Source organism: Lactuca sativa, chromosome 8, assembly GCF_002870075.4.
Source record: "Lactuca sativa cultivar Salinas chromosome 8, Lsat_Salinas_v11, whole genome shotgun sequence".
In the NCBI taxonomy this organism is placed as follows: domain Eukaryota; kingdom Viridiplantae; phylum Streptophyta; class Magnoliopsida; order Asterales; family Asteraceae; genus Lactuca; species Lactuca sativa.
In genome coordinates, this window is record NC_056630.2 from 130,938,571 (window position 1) to 130,959,191 (window position 20,621).

The following is a 20,621-nucleotide window of genomic DNA, read 5'->3' on the forward strand; positions in this document are numbered from 1 at the left end:
TTTAGTTTTTTTTATTTATTTGCATTAAATTAATCAATCCTTCTTGTGGAGTAAAAACCACAAAAAGTTAATTTTTCAGCAAAATAAAATTTTATGTCAATCACAGAGTCCACGGCGTGGCCATATACCTGCCATGACGTGGACAGTTAAAAAAACTAGATTTTTCGTTTGTAGTTAGTTTTTCTTATTTTAGTTCAGTTTTACGTTTTTAGTTTAGCAAGTTGCAGGAGTTCATGACCAGAAGCTCAAACACACACTTGGTGCCACCACTTGAAGATCCCGAGTCTGCACTTCACAAGAAAAAGACGCCCTTACAAGAATTGAAGTCAGCTTTTTCTAGGAAGTCGGGAAAGAAGACAGGAGAGTCAAGTTCATCCGCGAGGCACAAGAGCAATCTTGAGCATTTGGATCATACACCCGTCCAAACCGAGTCTGAAAGCGATACCGAGCCGGAATTTGAAGAACACACGAGCGAACCCGAGAACGAGCCAAGGAACGAGATGGCAGCAATTGAAGAAATGTCCATGGGAGCTTACAAGAAGCGGATCCGAGAAGATGTGGGTCCGGGTTTAGTCCAACCCGCAATACCTGCCACTGCCACATTCGAGCTGAAGGGACACATACTGACTGCACTGAAGGACATCCCATTTTTCGGGAAAGATCATGAGGATGCTTTTAAGCATCTAGATGAAGTCAACGACATTCCGGATCACAGTCTTGCTTAGGATGATTCCCAACACTTTCAAAGGAGCTGCTAAGGAGTTGTTAAAAGCACTCCCACCGGGTACAATCACCACTTGGGCTCAAATGCATGAGCAATTCCTGGACCAGTTTTGCCCGCCATCCAAGATAGCCAAACTCAGAAGGAAATAGCCAACTTTGAGCAACAGCCGGGGGAGTCACTATACGAAGTATGGGAGCGGTACAAGGGCCTGCTCAGAAATTTCCCTCAGCATGGCCTAAATGTGCAGCAAGAGATGTCAATCTTCTATGATGGGGTCAACGTGATGACAAGACAACTCCTTGATTCTCAAGGACCTTTGACAAAGAAAAATCCAAGGGAGGTCAAGGAGCTAATTGAAGAATTCGTGAAGCACTCTCGCGAATACCACAACCCGAGGCAAGATGGAATCAAAGGCGGTGGAGGGGACCAAACTGAAGAAATAGCAGCTATGATGGTCATGCTAAATAATATGGATCGAAGGATAACACAAATGGACCAGTCAATACATGCCATAAGAGTGGGTTGCGAGAGATGTAGTGGTCCACACTTGACCAAGGACTGCAATGTGGATGAGTTTTGGAATAGAAAAGCTCAAGTATGCTACTCTAGTGGGGACAAGTTTGATTAGGACTGGAGGAAACCGAAGAAGGAGTGGCTGCCATATGAAGAGTATAAGAAGCAAAAAGAAGAGAAGTATAGGCAGACAGGTCGAGACCTTTATCAAAAGGAGCAGCCACCAGTCGAGAAGAAACCAGACCTAGAGACCATTTTGATGAAATTTATGGAAGCTTCAGAAAAGAGACACGATGCCACTGATTCTGCTATTATGGAACAACAAACCTTAATAAAGAATCGGCAAGCCTCCATCCATAACCTTGAATTACAATTTGGTCAGCTAGCCACTCTAGTTCATGAAAAATTGTCCCCGAAGAATCCCGAAGTAAAGACCCAATCTCACGTAATGGCCATCGATACTGAAGAAGATGCAATCTCTGAGTTCCTAGAGGCATTGGAAGAAGAACCGCAGCAGCCCAAGAAATTAAAGATCGAAAGTGGAAAAGTTGCTGAACCAGGTTCGCCACGACGTGGCACTCCTCTGGCCACGACGTGGCGTATGTCTGATCAAAAATCCTTTGAGCCCGTTCCAGCTTATCAGCCACCTTTTCCATTTCCCACTCGAGCTGCACTTAGTCTACTGGAGAAGGAGCATTTAGAGTTTGTAAAGCATGTGAAGGGGATCCCAATTGATACTCCCTTTGTCGAGTCCTTATCCAAAGCTCCCAAGAACCAGAAATTACTGCAAGATTTGATAGACACTCGAAGGCAATTAAAGAAGCAGTCTACAGTGATTCTAAGTGAACAAACTTCAAAAGCTGTGTTAGGAGAGACACCAGAAAAGATGGGGGATCCTGGACGCCTCACTCTTCCATGTGAGTTTGGGAATAAAATGAAGGTTAATGCTTTATCCGATTCTGGGGCTAGCATTAATTTGATGCCTTTTTCATTTTATCAAAAATAGGAGATTCAGAAGATGAAGGCTACAAAAATGAAGATTCACATGGCAAATCGTTCGGTGACACAACCCCGGGGCATCGTGGAGGATATTTTGGTGAAAATTGGAAAATTTGTTTTTCCAATAGAATTTGTAGTCTTGGATATGAAAGAAGATCCCGATGTTCCAATAATCCTTGGTCGTCCATTGCTTAACACTGATGGAGCTCTTGTTGACATCTGTGAGTCTAAGCTCACTTTGAGGGTTAGAGATGAACAAGAATTCTTTGGAATACAAGATGACTTTCAAGAAGATAAAGAAGAGGTGTTCACAATTAATGAAGAGAATGAACTAGAAGAACTGGAGAAGCTTATGGAAGAAGAGATCAAGGCAGTTCATCAAGTCAAAAGAACAAAACCGAGGGCATCTGTTCCATATTTGATTAAAGTCATAGCTTACAAGTGTCCGCCTTCTTGGGTGAGCAAAGAGGATGAGGAGATGACAAGTGATGAAGAGGAGGTCACTTCAAGAGTAACAAAGCCGGTAGTGAAATAGGAGGGGGATGCTATGGAGTGCAAGGAACAAACCAAGGGCATAAAACGCAAGCTTGAAGAAGAGGGAAAAGCTAAAAAGGAGAATTCAAAGAAGGCGTATAAAAGGCGAGTTCAAGCTTACAAGAGGCGATTCAAGGAACAAAAGATCTTGGTGGTTGACTCTTCAGAAGATTCAACGTAGAAGGCACAGAGTCTAGCTGAAGACTCCAAGAAAAAGAAGCACTTCTCGGGAGGCAACCCGAGTTTAATTTGCATTTTCTTTTCTTTTAATTTTTTTTTCTCTTTTTTAGGAAAGACATCAACTCATCATCTAAATAACTGATAATTAGTAAAGAATTAGTTGTGGGGAACTTTAATTAATGAATTAGATGAAAAGTAATTAGTTAACATGTGAGATTTTATTAAAAATTTGCAATTGGGCAGTTTCCACGACGTGGGCATAGCCAGCCACGTCGTGGCCTTTAAAAAGTCAGGGGAGAACCATTTCCTTAAAACCCTTTGACCAATAATTCTCATTCCCCACTTGAAACTGTCGCACGAACGGGAACAACAAAACCCCACAGCCGATTGCTTAATCTACTTCCAAATTCACTGCAAGATCTTGCCAATTAATCTACTTGGTATGTGTTCTACTCATTATTTGTAGTTAGTTCTTACAATTTTAAAATTTTCATGGCTAGGGTTTAGGTGATTCACGAAATTGGTTGAATCTAGTGGTTGATTTTAGATTGCATGTCCCTTAAATGTCCATAGGAACAAACCCCAAGCACTAATTTTGGTAGATACAGCATACAAATGGACCGATCCAAAAACTGTTACCGACTGCGGCCCACAACGTGGCATAGCCTGGCCATGTTGTGACTTCTGGCAGACAGGTTTAAATTTTTTTAATGTTTTGGATGTTTGCTGCTTTGGTTTGATTTTGTATGCAGAAATGGGACCACGACGAGCTATTCCACAGGAGGAAAACCCAATTTATGTAGCAAGTATAAATCCCTTATATCAGTTTCCTCAAAACATTCCCCGACCGTTGTTAACTACTTACGAGAATCGACTGGGATGGCTGTACAATAGGAAGTTTGTGATAGCCCCAATTATCGATTGGGGATGGCTCGGTGGAGTGGGAATGGTTGCTCAATTGGCACGCTATTGGTCGAAGACATATGTTGGAGATCAATTTTCTTTCACTTGTCACGGGTGGAGGAATTTATTTGCCATTCAAGAAACAGTATACTGGGAATTATCGGTGGAGTTTTTCTCTACCGTATGCTTCGAGGAACGCACCATGGATTTCACCTACAATTGGCACTTGTGTTTCGTTTGGGTGGTGTTTATCGAGAGTGTAGTCTTCGGGAATTCGCTTGGTGTATGGGGCTTTATACCGAAGTGGAGATGCAATCTCCGTTTTTCATACCGTTCTTGCTTGGATGCATTCGGGATTTTACTCCCGGTATTATGGATGTGCAGTTCTGGCGTGGCATTTCTAGCCATGAGTACAATACTTGTGAATCGAGTGAGTCACAAATTCGGAATCCGATTTTCCGATTTTTACATCGCCTAATCACTTTTTCAATAAATCACAAGCATCATGGTGATAAGGTCCCCATTCAGAATTTGTTTTATTTGTGGACTCTTATTACCTCGGGAGTTTGTTGTGATTTACCTTATATGTTGGCGAGGTTCATGGGGAAAAAAGCGGCCAATTCTAGGCCCGGGAGCCCGATTACAGGGGGCATTTGGTTACTCGCCTGGCTAGGTCATATCATATTTTGACCCATGACTTTGTGAGGAATCTTACTCGATTCCCGGACACAGACTTGACCATTCAAGTCTTGGGTGTTATGCGGGCGGTGGTGAATATCGGGGGTCGTTTTGTCATACCGCCGATAGATGACGCAGCCAGGACAGCAACCACCAGCCAGACCGCTGCATCGGAATGTGCGAGCTAGAGGTGAAGTCGAGAGAGAGCGTGCTGCTTCCCAGTATGTGCAGGGAGTGCCCACCGACCATTTGCAGAGTCGGGTGGGAACGTATTTGGATAATCTACGGGGGCATGCCATTTACCATACCCAGCTTACTAAGGGTATTTATTCGCATTTGGGTGTGACCCGACCACCTTCTATGCCACCACAATATCCTTATTTTCCTACATGGGAGGAGCTATGGCGTCCGCAAAATGATGGGGCAGGGCCAAGTGGAGCGCAAGACCAAGATGATGATTGATTTTATTTCCTTTTCTTTTGTTTTGTTTTTGAGTAGTTTTTAGTTTTTTTTTTTAGTTTTTGCATTTGGTGTGTAATGTAAAACATTCTTGAGCTATGATGTTACTCTTTTATTTCTTTTTGGGTTGTTCCATTTTTCAGATTAGCATTGGAATTCTAAGGAGCATATAAGGTTAACTTTCGAGTCGTGTTTGTCTAGTCAAGGAAGCTTAGAGTCGTGAGTTGGAACCCACAATTCAAGATAAGTGTGGGGTACGTTAATAGGAGAGAGGTTACAGTTGGGAGGTATATTTCCATAGAGGCGTCTTAAACCATTTAGCCATTGGTCAAGTTGCTAGAGTGCATAAAAAAGAAATAAGACAATTTTCTGCTGATGTCCAGTTTCCACGACGTGGACTCCTCATGTCACGTCGTGGCGCTCATGAAATTTGAAGAAATAAAGCAGCTTGGTGTTCGCGCTTTCATCTCATATCACGACGTGGCCAGCTACCTGCCACGACGTGTCCCAGTTTATCATTGCCCACATTTCTACTTACTAACACCCACTTTGAAGAATTGAAGTTTCGAGTCATGTTCGTGGTTTATTTACATATTCACCCAATTCTACACCGAGTTTCTATTTTTGTAGGTCCATATTTCGGATGCATGTTTTCCACACTTTTGGAGATGCTCACCCCACTATCCCAGGGGAGTCTATTCCTTTTTCTCCCTTTTCTTTAATTTTGATTTATTTTCATGAATACAATGAGGGCATTGTATGAGATAATTGTGGGGTAGGGGTAGAAAAAGTAAATTGCTAGATAATCATAGAATTTGATAGTAAAAATTAAAAATTTGGAAATTGAAATTTTTAATTATTGAATCTAGTAATAATAATTTGAGCTATAATTGCTAGTGTTATGTGGGATGATCCGATGAAAGTTCAAATGTTTAGTTAAGCCAATACACGTTATAATGCATTTGTGGCCTCCCTTATTTTAGTGAAATCATGGAACAAAAACATAACCCCACTTGGTTTGAGGGATGCAATATGTTTAGCAGCCTAAACCTGAAATGTATCCAAGAAAATTATTATCATTAACCGATAAAGGTTGAGGTTGAGCGCCTCTGCTTAAGCATGTAGGTTTTGAGTGAAAAAAGTGAGGTACATGTTAAAAAAAAAAGAGAGAGAGAATTACGAGTAAAGTTTGAAGAATGTTGGAGCAAATAAAGTGAAGATCAAAAGATCAAAATTCCAAGATATGCAAAAAGTTGAAGATACCAGAAATCAAATCAAATAAGGTGGTGAATTCGAAGAAATCAAAGATCAAATGTCAAAGAAATGAAGAATTCCAAAAAAGCTCCATAGTGGTATCAATGATTGTAATTCTAGATTATGTATGCTTAGGTTGCTCAACTAAAAATACCTTGAGGATAAGGAGGTTTTCTGCGGATGGATTCGGAAGGTTGCATAAAATGAGCATTGTTCGGAAAAAGTGGGCGAGTGTTTATGAAGATTGTGAGTATTTAAAGTATGGGGGGTACTTTAGGAAAATTTTAGACACAAAAGCATGCGGTGAGGTCTTGGCGTAATGGCTGAACTAGAGTCGGATTGTTCTGTGTGGTGTTAGTAATTAAGAATTAAGTTTAAATTTGCTTGAGGGCAAGCAAAGCCTAAGTGTGGGGTATTTTGATATTGCCATATTTATACTTATTTTTAGGCAATATTTAAGTACATTTTTATTAATAAATTGATAATATGTTTAGAATAATGATACTTATGACTTTAAATTGTTATTTTTAGTCAATTAAAAGGATTTTTGAAGAGAGGGACCAAAAGTGACAATATGTGGAACTTGGGAGGCTTGAAAGACAAGAAAAGAATAAATCCACAATAAATACTGAATTCACGACATGGCAAAGTCAGCCACGATGTGGCAAGAGGTTTCCAGAAGATAGACATCGCGACGTGGAGGATTTCCTTGGAGGATACGGATAGCTTGAAGCCCACGACGTGGCGCGAGTTTTTGGAGATTATTTAAGTTCTCCTGATTATTACGAAAAAGAGAAGCTTTTGGCTGAAGAAAATAATTCCAGAAGACGATTCAGAGCGAAAGAAGGGTTCTGGAAGAAGGTTTTCAACACCAAAAAGAATAGAGGTTTATATCTTAGTTAAATTAGAATATGTCTTTCATTACTTTTAGCTGTGTTGGTTTAGTTGCTATGATGAGCAGCTGAATCTAGCTACTCTTGTTTAGCTAGATGAAGCTTTAAACTTATGAATAGTTCAATGTTTATGGATTAAGTTTAGTTGGTAAAAAAATTGCTTGTGTTTGATTTGTATAACCTAGCATGCTGTTATTTGTTTTTCTAATTGCTTGATTGCATGTTCTGTGTAGTATAGTGACCATTAAACTGCATGAACTTGTTTACCTAATGATTTAGTGAACATTGAATTATTAGAGCTAGGATTGACCAATCTTAGTTCGTAATTAGAATAAATAAAGCTTAGCTGTGCTAGAGAACGTGTATTGTGATCACAATTGCGTTTATACAACAAATCTTCCATAGCATATTTACATTCATAATTAGTTCTGTGTTTAATTATGTGTGAACATACATGGTTTGACATGAATTAGTTAGTTATTGGTAAGTTAGAACTAAATTACTAATACAACTAAAAACCAACTTAATAATCTGTAATCATTAGCTAGCCATAAGGGGGAAGTGGATTCAAACTAAACAAGAGTGTGTTTTTATTTATTAATTTTGATTTAAGTTCATCTGATCTTGTAAAACCAGATAAAACCCCCTTTAAACTTGTTAATAAATTAGGTTAATTTGATAGTAAGTAAATTAATTAGAACACCGTTCCCTGTGATCGACACCCGACTTACCCAAGCTATACTGTAATCTGACTAGGTACACTGCCTATAAGTGCATAGTTAGTTAAGTTTGTTAGGTTATAAATATTAAAATTAGTGAGTACTTTTGTGCACATCACATGTATAGATTCATGATTAGAGGATAGAATGATCTGATTGGAATATGATGGTTAGATTTTCCATTGTCTGAATGCTGCTTGCTCTGTGCTTTGTGGGACTCTTAGTAATGTGAGCTAACTATTAAGTGCATATGCTAGGTCACATGGGACACCGTCTGGATAATCTCAAAGTGAGAGACTTGACCCTATTGCGTAGCTCTTGTCTGAGTCCAACCGTTCTAGGGATGGGTCTTTTACTCGAAGTATTATCTGGTCTCTGTTGCATGTGGGTATATTCATGAGGTAGCTAATTGACATTACTGGGAATCTTTCAGCAACTGAGGACTAGGTGAGTTCGGGAACCTAGGGAAGCCTAGGATATATTTTAGTGAGTTAATAGTGAGTCTCAGTTAGACTTGGGTGTACCAGTTGAGGAAGTGACTTGGAGGATCCGGGAGGATTGTTGAGGAAAGTATGGATAGGTGTGGAAGGTAGTATTGGGCCCGTACTACTGAAAGCACAGGATCCGTACTCGAATCAGTGAGAGTCTTGGAGAATCTAAGAAGCTTCAGGGAAGAGTTTGTGACCCAGTTTGGGGGACAGAGGATGTTCCAGTTGTTGCAGCATAGCCATTGGCAAGCAAGCTAGTGAGCGTAACAGGGTTTCAGACCCTGAAGAATATGATTTCCAAGAGTTACAGGTGTGGGATCGATTTGGGAGCACCTTGGAAATAGAGGTGTGTGTCAGGTGTGTATAGTAGAGGGTCCCGGGAGGAGACCCATGACTTCTGATCATCGGGTGAAAGGCCAGCAGGGCCTGAGTCAGTGCAGTGCATACGAGAAGGTACACGAGGGAGTTTGTCACTCCAAGGGTTTAGGCTGCTACAGGTGTGGCAGGGTTGGTCATGTCTACAGAAGGTGACTAGTATTTCCCCAGACATTACGAGTATGTCATCTTCTATTGCTACTAGATGGATGTTGGGGATACATATCGCGTTGGAATTGAGAGTGTGTTTGGATAAGTCAGACCTCGGGTCGGTTTTTCTGCTAGTGTTTGGGTTACCAAGGATCATATATGCCATCCTGCATGCCGAAAGGTCCTTGATGAACCCAAAGAGAGACGCATCTTGAGAAATGGCTTCTACGCATACCGTTATCATTTCGGATCCTTGTCGGGATCTATGCAGGAGTATTATTTAGAGGATACTCGATCAGGTTTGGAGTGATTGTTCTCTAATGAAGTCAACGTTCATAGGTTCTATCATTGTTCAGGTATGGTCGGAAATTGTTTATGGATGAACTTTGGAGTTCAAGGCACTACCGTTGCTAGGACGGAACTGGCGACAGGAAGAGGGTAGTGTCAGTTGCGGATGTTAGATGCATAAGTGGTTGGTCACTGGATGATCAAGAGAATTGTATTTTTGCATGAGTTGTGTTCGGTTAGAGTTCTGTCATACTGCAAGATTGGGAGTGGGAACGAGGATTCGTCAGCTAGAGTGAAGATTAAGGTCTTCAATTGACAGCATGTTAGATGGATTGAGGTGTCAGACTAGATCAGATTTCAAGAGTACTCATCGAGATTTCCGAGGATGGGAGATCTCAAGGTTTAATCGGTGATTAAACGCTAGCATTGGCAGGCACAGGTTGTCATCAGTGGGATATTAGAAAGCGAGAAGGATTGGGAGTCCTTCCATTCCCATGTAATGTGAAGACATAGTCGAATCTAAGTGGGGGAGAGACCTTTTATAAAGTTCTCCAGCTATGAGTTCTGGTTGCGCAAGGTGCAATCTCTTGGCCACCTTGCCAACCAGAAGGGTATTCTAGTTGATTCAGCCAAGATAGAGGTCATGATGCAGTGCGAGATTCCGAGGTCTCCATATGTGATTCAGAATTTCCTAGGTAAAGCGGGTTATTACCGGATATTTATGCAGGACTTCTCCGAGACTATGGTTCCTTTGACCCGACTGACCAAGAAGTCGGTGGCCTTTCATTGGGGGCCTGAGCCGCAGGCAGCATTCGAGACTCTCATACAGCGGTTGTGCAAGGCACCGATTCTCACCCTGCCAGAGGGTGTAGATGATTTTGTGGTTTACTGTGACACTCTGATCATGGGCATGGGTGCGGTACTGATACAGTGGGGTCACGTGATAGCAGGTTTCGGGAACCAGGTTAGAGTTCCGGTTAGGACTCGAGTTCAGTTGAGGTTTAGGTCGAGTGCGTGTTCGACCCGATTGGGAAAGTGTTGTAAGACTATGGGGGTAGTCGTAGCATTCACTAGCAGCAGATAGTGTGAGGGGTGTTGTAAGTCTGCGGGTGTAGCCGTAGCATTCACCAGGTAGGCATATAGTGTTAGAGTGTTGTAAGTCTACAGGTGTAGCCGTAGCATTCACTAGCAGCTAGATAGTGATAGAGTGTTGTAAGTCTGCGGGTGTAGCCGTAGCATTGACTAGGTTGTTAGATGGCATGAGCGTGTTGTTAGAATGCGGAAGGAACAATAGTACCCACCAGTTCGGGTGCAACAATAAGGATAAGGAAGTCCACGGATTGGATTTCGGAATTACCCAGATGGATTAGATCTGGTTGAGCCAATGATAGGACTGTAGGAGCGTCACTATAGTTACGGGATTAGGAAAGCAATGGACTGTATAAGATTGCGTGTGAGATAAGGCTACCATTGGTAAGATAGCAATCAGTTCCAGCCTTGGATTTGATGATGACAGGATTTGACGTATGGACCTGATCGGTTAGGTCAGAAAGTAGTAGATTTGCAGTGGCATGATAACTAGTGGCAACTAGTTCCAGATAAGGATATCGTTCGGAAGTCGTGTGAGACGACTAGGTGGGAGCCCTTTGGCTCCGCAGCCAGGCCAGAACTCTGAATTTCAGATGATTGATGAACGACTTGAGACCAGGGAGGTCTCGTTAGATTATGGAAGTAGCCATGTGGCAACATACTGTCTCCGGCAGTTCAGTGTTCAAGCAATTTCTGCACTTGGGCAGTGTTAGCATTCGTGTTTTAGGTTGCAAGTACACATGTATAGTTAGTTTATTGGGGAGTGACAAGTCACTTACGGCAGGATTAGTTGAGCCTTGGCCAAGTGTAAGCGATTTGCAGGGATAATTAGGTCTATGAACATGTTCTATAGTGGGAACCTCGAGCTATCAGAAGTTGAGTGGCCTGTTGAAGGAAGAACGGAATGGATTCAATGATAATGATTCTGTATGAGTGGTCTATCAGGGGTTCAGACCATCTCAAGACGGTAGATATTAGACGGAATAGATGTGATATTGTTGCGAGAAATTCATTCATACGTGGACTTTAGGCCTTGCAAAAATTGGTCGCGACTACCCAAGGAAAGCTAGGGCGTGCCCAGGATGGTGACCATGTTACTAGAATGGTCTGGTGTGTAAGGAATGGTAAGAAAGGATTTCGAGGACAAAATCTAATTTAAGTGGGGGAGAGTTGTAAGACCCCGTTTCCAAGAGAAACCCTAATTCAGAAAATATGTTTTAAGTATTATTTATTATGATGTATGATTAGTGGAAAAGTGTGTAACTGGCCTCATAATTGGTTTTGGGAGGTCAAAAGTGTGCCTTCGGGATTCGTAGTGAGTAGAATGTTTGAATATATGGCTAAAGAATAATTAACTGGGTTCGTTTTGTATTTCCGGGACTAATATTGGGAATATTTTGTAGAAGAGGGGTTACTTGGGTAAATATGGATTTAATTTGAAAGGAAAAGAGGAGGGAAGGACTGAATAAGTCATACTTGAAAATTTGGGGGTTTAAAAGGTAAATCCTGGATTAGTTTTGGAAGGATTCTCAAAGGGGAAGGCTGTTAGGTAAATATAGTACCTAAATTGTAAAAGATTTTAATGTTGAGGGTTTAGATGGTAAATGTTGGCCTTCATTTGAAAGAAATGTCATGGGGAGGGGCCATTTGTGGCATTATGGAAATAAGTTTGTGGTGGGGAGGGGATAGGGTTATATAACCCATCGCACCCGTCCATACCCTAACCCTAAGGAAGCCATCTACAGCCACCACCTCCCCCACCCTTATACCTCCCTCACCGGCGCCGTCATCTCCGGACCTTCCTACCGCCGTGCATTAACCTCCAGCCGACACCCTTCATTCATGTTTTGATCTAACGAGTCCAACCGACTACCGTCACCGCCTCGCCATCCAAATGCCACAGGGACCACCGAAACCACCGGGATATTGAGCCTGTTGCCGAGAATCGTCGCCGAACATTAAGCACGACAGTGCCGCCGCCACCGTGAAGGACTTGATGTTCCGCCATCGGGTGGGTGTTGTTGTCGTGGTGGTCATAAACCACCGCCATCGCCGTCGCTGGTGCTGTTGACGACGTTGTGGCGGTATGCTGCCACCTTCAGATGTGTTCCTTCGTCCCTTTTTGCCAAGCCATCGTCGCCGCCGCTACAACTGTTTCATCGGGTTTTTCGTGCACCGCCGGTTGCTGCCACCTCTCGCTGCCACTAGTCACCGTGAGAGGTGGCTATGTGCGTGTTTTACTTCGTGATTAGGTATGTGTGTGGTTGTATTTCCATTAGCAATATGTGTGTTTGGGTGTTGTGTTTAGCCGGAGTTCACGGAATAGTCACCACCACCACCGTGAGGTAGTGGCTGCCGCCACGTGCCACCGCCGGCCACCACAAGGGTGGTTGCGGGTGTGTATGTATTTAGTATAGTGTGTGTGTGTTTAGTTCGAGAGTTCATTGTAAAATGTAAAAATGGAATAATAGAAATCTCAAACGACCACCGTAGGGTGGTGGTTGCCGCCACCGGCTGCCGTGTCGGGTGGCGGTGCGCGTTGCTTCTTGTGAATGATTTGTTTGGGGTGCTAGAAACCCTAATGGGCTCAAAGGAGCTCTAATGGGCCCAATGAAGCTTAATGGACTCTAATGGACCCAATAAAATCCTAATAGGCTTAATAATATTTTAGTGGGATTAATAGGCCTAATAAAGCCCTAATTGACATAAAAGACCAACAAATTGATAAATGGGTTAATATTTGGATTGGAAAACCCTAATGCCAATGAAACCCTAACTTTAAGAATTAATCGGGTCACACACACCAGAATTATTTAATAACTTGAGATATTAAATAATAAACTTTGGCAAAGATTAATCTAAGCGATAATTGACTTAATGGATTAAGTCCTTAACGGGTTAAGTAGGAAACTTAACCCTAATCATCATTTTATGTGAAACTCTAATTTCACTTGGGTTTATTGTTGGGCCTTTCTATTGGGCCTTGATGATTGGGTTATTAAATGGGCTACCCTAGATCAAGCAAATGGTCTAGAGTAATTTGATGGGCCTAGGGTAAGGCCCATGTAAGGGGCTTGGGCCCAATTTGGAAAATTGGGCCATAGTTTGGGCTTTAATTATTATATGATGTTGGGCCTTAGAATGAGGCAATGTATAGGCCTAGGCCCAATTTGGAAAATTGGGCCATGTGTTGGGCTTTGATTCCTAATTGAATTTGGGCCTATGGATTGGGCCTTGGGCTTGAATAAGCCAAGCTAGGGGTAATGTAGTAATTACCCAAAGAATGTACTTATGGTTATGTATTGGGACCCAATTATTAATTGGGTGTTATTTTGGTGTTGACAGTTCGGGAATCTGTCAGCCAGCAGCTGGGGTTGAGTCTGCGGGACTTCAGCAAGTGTGGGATTGTGTCTTCAGGACTTCAGCAGTGTGAGGTGAGTTACCTTCCATTAGCGGTGGGTCTAAGGCCAGAATGCCGGCCCACCAGTAAAAGACGTATGATAGATGATTGTCTCTGTGATATCATCTAGGTTGCTACTACCTGATATGTTATATGCTAGCATGATATGTTATATGTGATAGTAGTAGAGTTCGGTTGTTAGGACCGAAGGGTAGTCAAACACCCCAGATACGTCTGACAGTATGTGATGTTATGTCTATATGCTAGCATGATTTGAGATAGTGGTAGTAGAAGGGGGAATAGTCCCCAAGTTCGGTCGTTAGTACCGAAGGGTAGATCGGACACCCCAGATATGTCTGATAATATGTTATGTTATGATATATGTGATAGTAGCAGTAGGGGTGAAATAGTCCCCGAGGATCGGTTGTTAGGACTGATGGGTAGTCTGCACCCCAGAATGGCTTGACATGGGTAGTCAGCACCCCAGAACGACTTGACACGGGTAGGACGGCACCCCAGAATGGCCGCATGGGTAGGTCGGCACCCAAGAATGGTCGTACCGGGTAGGTCGGGCACCCCAGAATTGCGTGGCAGTATGTATGTTATGTGATTGTATGGTATGTGGTATGATGGGGGAACTCACTAAGCTTCGTGCTTATGGTTTTTAGTTTTGGTTTTAGGTACTTCGTGTTTAATGGAAAGGAGTCGGCTTGATCGCAACGCATCACACTATGGTTTTCCGCACACGAGATCTTTGGGATTACGCTCTGATATTGTTTTATGATTACACGTTTGATTATTTCTACTTTGGTTTTGACATGACATGATATTACAGATGTTTTATTACACTGTTGGTTTTATAATGACGTATTTAAAAATGAAATTTTTGGCCTTGAATTTTGGGATGTTACAATGATGGCTTAGTATATACATCAGGGTTGTACATAGCTAAGATTTTGTAGGCTTAGAGTGAGTGATTTCGCCACATTTCATGTTCCTTGTTTGGTTGTGGATTTAGGGCAGAGTCACTCAGTCGACCGTCTTATTTATCTTAATTATACATAACTTGTATATGTCAGGAGATCATAGAAGTACCAAGGAGGATCATAATAAAAAGTATCGACAAAGTTATCAAAGCACTTTCACTGTTAGTACGCGCTCATTGCGGTACGATTTATGGAGATGGTAATATCAAGGGGAAAACTCAAAGCACTAGAAAGTCTTCACATAATTCATTGTCGAGCACACTCAGAATACACCATCGTATAACAAATGTCTCTTTCAAATCGGCCTAAATTTTGTTTCTATAAAGAGTTCGTCGTCATCATTCGTCATGGATTGGCATGGTCCTCACCATACCAAGTTCATGTGTTTCGAAAATCCAACGACTTAACCGACAAATTAATGAAACCCTCTTCATTCGTAACGATAACCCGACCCAGACCTCAGTATTGTCTTTTGTCTTCTAAACCGTGAAGTACTCATGCAAGGAGTACCTTGCCCTCCGAAACCTTGTCGCCATATACTCAACAGACCTTCCCGAACTACCACTCGTCCAACAGATCAAGTTCAAACACAAAGGCTAAGGACGAATACAACCCAACTATCACTATTAAGTGTACATGTGAGAGTGGTATATAATTATAATTATGCAGATTTAGTATGTATGTTTCCTCCCTATCTCCTGTTCCTTGTTTGGTTGTGGACCTGGGGCAGAGTCTCAAATCCGACCGTCTTACTAATCTTAATTATATACAACTTGTATACACGAGGTGATGATAGATGGACCAGGTATGAATCTTATCATGAGCGTAAGGGCAAAGCTGCCCAGGCCTACGAGTGGGTATTCTTCCATTCAGAGGAGCACAACCCCAGGAGTGTTACTAAGAAAGCTAATTTTGGGACGAAATTCCATCTAACAGGGGGATGATGTTAAAACCCATAAATTCCTATCTTGTAAAGCCTATCAATTCAATCAAAAGTCAGACTTGTTTATGTTGACTTTTAGCTTTATTAAGGGTCTGTTTGAGAGTTCTAAACCTAGTACACTCAAGGATTGGGTGTTAGGAAGTATTTACTCGAGTTCATTGAGTTGCAATTGAGCCGGAACCACTTTCACAAGGAGTTCACGGCCGCAAACTAGGGTTTATGGCTGTAACCCCATGTTGGCTGTGAGCCCCTCTTCATTAGTATGAAGATCCTTCATTATCCTTCATTTCTCACATCTTCAAGTCAAGAACTCTCATTTCTCTCTCAAGTATATCAAGGATATCCTCCTTGATCTTCTAAAGTGTAAGTCATTCTTGCTTTCTTACTTGATATCATTCTTATTCAAGTAAAACCCTTTGATTTCATCCATGAATTCAACTCTTTTTGGTTTAGATCTTCACATCTTAATCTTTTCACCAAGAACACCAAGAACATACACTTGTTCTTGGGGCCGTAAACACCTTCAAGACTTCCATTAAGTAAGTATCCTTTCCATACACTTGTTATCCATTAGAAGCTCTTGATTTACAACCAAGAAACAACCACTTTATGCATGATCTTCAAGAGTTTATGGTCGTAAACCCTTCTTTGGGCCGTAAAGCCTTCATAGATCATATGGTGGTCGTCAACCCTTCAACCCATGGCCGTAAACCCTTCAGTGATCTTGATATGGATGTAAACTCCATTCAATCAATCACATGTGATTCTAACACTCCATTGTGAGTGATTCCTAGTTCCTAAGGTTGTTTCCCTTACATTCTAGTTGTTAAAACACTATTTATATACATATATGTATCAATATATGTCATTTAGGACTCGTTTGTGCCTCGTGACTTCATTCATGGAACTTCTCATCCTTACTCGAATCTTCAAGTTAAATCACCCACATAAGGTGAGTTCATTCCCCTATAATCAATCTTTTAAATGTTTTAAATGCTTTTTAAGGGGGGATACAAGTTGAACAAAATGATATTGTGTAAATATTTATTGGTATCAGAGCATTGTTTATAGTGAACTAAGTATATCAACCTATAAAAGATATACAACTATAAATGTAATGAGGTCGAACTACTCTAACTAAAAGTATATTTTAAAAATATAACAACATTTTATAAAAGTATACATACATGCTTACATATATACATACTAGAACAAGTATCACAAGAAGAACAGAACAGAAGTATTTAAAGGTTGGACGTTGCGGTCAAACCTGGACAGTTATGTAATCATATTTGGGATCAATATAGCATGATCAACTATATTCATTTGAGATATGACCAACATGTGTTTGGGGTGATTTCGTGTTGCAACAGTCTTAAAACTTACCTAACTCTATATATGAAGGAATTATAGATCAGAAAATAAAGTTAAAATACTATGGGAGTATTTTATGATACTATAAGACAACAACAAGTATAAAACATACCAGGTTCATTACATTAAAATACTATAGGAGTATTTTAGACACTATAAATAACTTATGTGAAAATTTAAAGAACCTTCTGGTAGATCTATAATTCCGGAGTGTGTACTCCCAAGGTTTTATATAATTGAGATTTTATAGACTTATAATTTGTGATCTGTGCGCTACTTCCTGTTTGTTGTTTGGTTGTGGTTTTAAAGAAGGATCAATTATTCGATGGTCTATTTAAATTATATACAACTTGTATACACTAGGCAATTATAGGAGGACCCGGTAAGGATCACCCCATAATGTTTCACTTAATCTTATAGATTCTTTAGACATTTCCATTTTCGCACGACAAACCTAGATAGATGTAACCACTCCATCATAGCATTCATCAAAGGAGTCAAGGAGGAACAAAAAGAGATTCAAGAGGAGTTTTCCAAGGAGGGATTAGCCGAAAAAACCAAAACGTCCTATGCGTCACACTAATAAATAATAACCTTAATTGACTTAATGATCTTTCCATACGAATTGTTTCCATACTTTATGTTTCCACCATCTTAGAGAGAATGAAACTCTAGCAGCTCCTCCTTCCTTCCTGTCATGTGACGCAAGCAGCCACTGTCTATGTATCATTCGGTGTCAAACTGCTCGTCATGAATAACCTGCAAAAATCAAGCAGGTTTAGGAACCCAAAGTTTCTTGGGTCCTTGTGAGCCTTTTACAGAAAGAGGAAAAGTGATTGAACGATCAACCATATAAGTTCATATAGCTAAAGTAGATTCATCTTTCTTAGTTATAGAGAAAACGTTTACTTTAGAATCTTTCATTTTCGTTTCTTTTGAATCAAATAATTTTTCTTTGTTTTGATTCTTAATGAATTCTTTCTTAACTTTCTTAAGGTTAGTAGTCGGTTTCTTGGTTTTCATTTCAGAATCCGAGACTAACTTTCCCTTTGCCTTGACGTCTTTAGGTAAAGCTTTTGAGGGTTGAGAATGCAGAGATTTTGGTTTTTCAATTAGCTTCTGTGAAAGGAAAGGTTTTTGACCAAAGTTCCCTTTTGGTCTATGGGGACTGTGGGAATGACAATGCGAACATTGACTGGGATTTGCATGCGAACGAGTTTTCGCATTTGAGGATTTTTCTTTACGAACATAGCTGGAATTTTGGGATTTCCAAAATTATTTTCTTTCATTGAGATTACTCTGATATCTTCTATTTCTTAGACGTTTTTGCTCCGCAGGTTGTTTAGAGGATTTATGAACATTCACTTTAGGTTTCGCTTTTCTTGCTTGAGATTCGTCCATTTGGGGTTCACTTGAATCTTCCTTTGTTCCACTTGGACTGCCTTTCTCATAGCTGGAACGATTGTTTAGTGGTTTTGCCACATATCTTCCCTTTACTCCCCATGAGGTTCTTTCAGACGGACCCTTCGTTCCGTCTGCATTGTCTATTGGAGCAGACCAAAAGTAATTATCACAACCCTCCTTGTTGCCTTCGTTGACGATGGATGTTAGTTCTACAGTTTGATTTTTGTCCAGTCCTTTAGTAGCAAAAACTAGATTAGGAGTAGTTTTGATTTTGGGAAAAAACGGTTGCTTTTGCTTTTAATGTTTTTGGTTTATTTTGAGAAATACGCACGAACTCAACTGAATTTTCAGAAATTAATTCTTTAGCAGATTTAGGTTCGTTTTTGACAAATTCAGAGCAATCTACTTCATCCTCTATAGAAATTTCGCTCATATCAATGTCCTCATCGAATTCAGATGTACTTTCAAAATTTATTTTGTTTTCTGAACTCAATTTGGTACTCAATGAATCGAATTTCTGTATGGTTTCATATTTAATTTTCTTCTTATCGTTTTCATCTAGAAGCTGTTTTAACATGTGTTTGTGGTCTTTGGACTTAATGTATGATTCAATTTGTTCCGGTCGAACCCTGTACGCATCAGAAGTTTTGTCTGACGAAACTATGGATTCACATTTATAACAGTCAGAGTCTATCTCATCCTCCTTTAATTCAAGAAATTGTAAAATCATTTTGTGAATTTTTTCACCAATTCCACAATCAAGGTGCAATTGAGTAATGTTAAAATAAATCATTTTAGCAATTAAACAAAAAATGTTACGTTGTTTCAAAGGCATTAAATTGTCTCGTTGCAAATAAATTAATTGATCCCTAGACTTAGACAACTTTAACTCAATCTTCTCAATCCACATACGCCTCTCATCGCTTTTCGACGAAACCCTGATGATTTGATCGGTTATGTTAGTGTTTGTTAAACGAGTTCGTTTTAAACTATCACAAATGTTTGAAAAGGTGAACTTTAGGTCATTTAATTCATTCTCATGTCTGGACACATGAATATTTAGAGATTCAAGAATAATATTTACCTTGTTGATCAGTTGTTCGCAGTCATTGATTTGTTCACCAACTGGTTTTTCAGCGAAACAACTATCATCTCTTCTTTCACTCCCAGTAGCATCCTCATACGTCTGTGACTTTTCACTTGTTACCATCAAACACCTTCCAGCGAACCTTGAACTTTCCTCTTTCGCAACGAACACCCTGCCATGTGTGGGCTTACGAACCTCATCATCTTCTGAGTCAGTTGAGCATACTTCAACTCCTCCAAATTCATTCTCATCTACATTTTCCTACACAATCAAAGCAGGCATAGAGTTATTAGTAGCCTTTTTCTTTTTGATCTCCTCAAGCTTTCGCATGTGGCAGGCCTCATCATCTTCTCCTTCTCTCTTCTCATTTAGCCTTCTTAGCATGCAATCCTTGGCTAGATGATTTTTGCCATGACAATAGTAGCAGTCATAGCCAGAGTCTCCCACGCTCTTTTTCTCCTTCTTCTCTTCCTCTTTATGAGAAGTGCTTTTGTTTTCCTCTTTCGCCCTTTCTGAGCTATAGCTACCCTGCCAATTTCGGTTCTTGTTTAATGGGAATTTCTTCCTTGCAAACCTTTTGGGATTTCAGACCATTAAAGCGAACTCCTCATTCGTAAGATCACACTCTGAATGATCTGATTCAGAATCTTCCCGTGCAACATTTTTGCCCTTCTCAACAAGAGCTAAAGACCCCATTCCAGTGACAACTTTTGCTTCTTTCGACATTTCAGCTTCATGTGCCTTGAGAATTCCAACCAGCTTAGCTAAAGTATAACTTTTGAACTACTCGTGCACTTTTACTATAGAAACCACTACCATCCATTCGGATCTAAGGCCATTCATGAAAGTAAATTTTTGCTCAATCAACTCGCGTCCAATACCATGCTTCATCATCTTGCTAAGAAGATGATTGTAACGATTGAACATTCGGCACAAATTTTCTTCAGGCTTTTGTGCGAAAGCACCAAACTCTAAAAGCAGAAGAGTTTGTGTAGAATGTTCAAGATCTCCATCAGTGGAATAAAGTTCTTCGAGCCTGTCCCAGATGTTTTTCGCAATGTCACACGAACTAACTAGACGAAAAGTATATGCCTGCAAAGCGAATCTAGTGATCCTCATTGCTTTGACATTATTGATGAGTTTATCTTTCTCATCTTGAGGAACGTCCTTCATATCAAGAA

At 40.6% G+C, this 20,621-nt stretch overlaps 1 non-coding gene across 1 annotated transcript; it reads right to left on the minus strand.

Annotated features, from left to right (window-relative positions):
• Positions 1-855: 855 nt before the first annotated feature.
• LOC111906530 (small nucleolar RNA R71) lies at positions 856-961 on the minus strand. The gene has a single exon (XR_002855244.1). It is a non-coding gene; the product is annotated as a small nucleolar RNA R71 (small nucleolar RNA).
• Between the last annotated feature and the right edge of the window lie 19,660 nt (positions 962-20,621).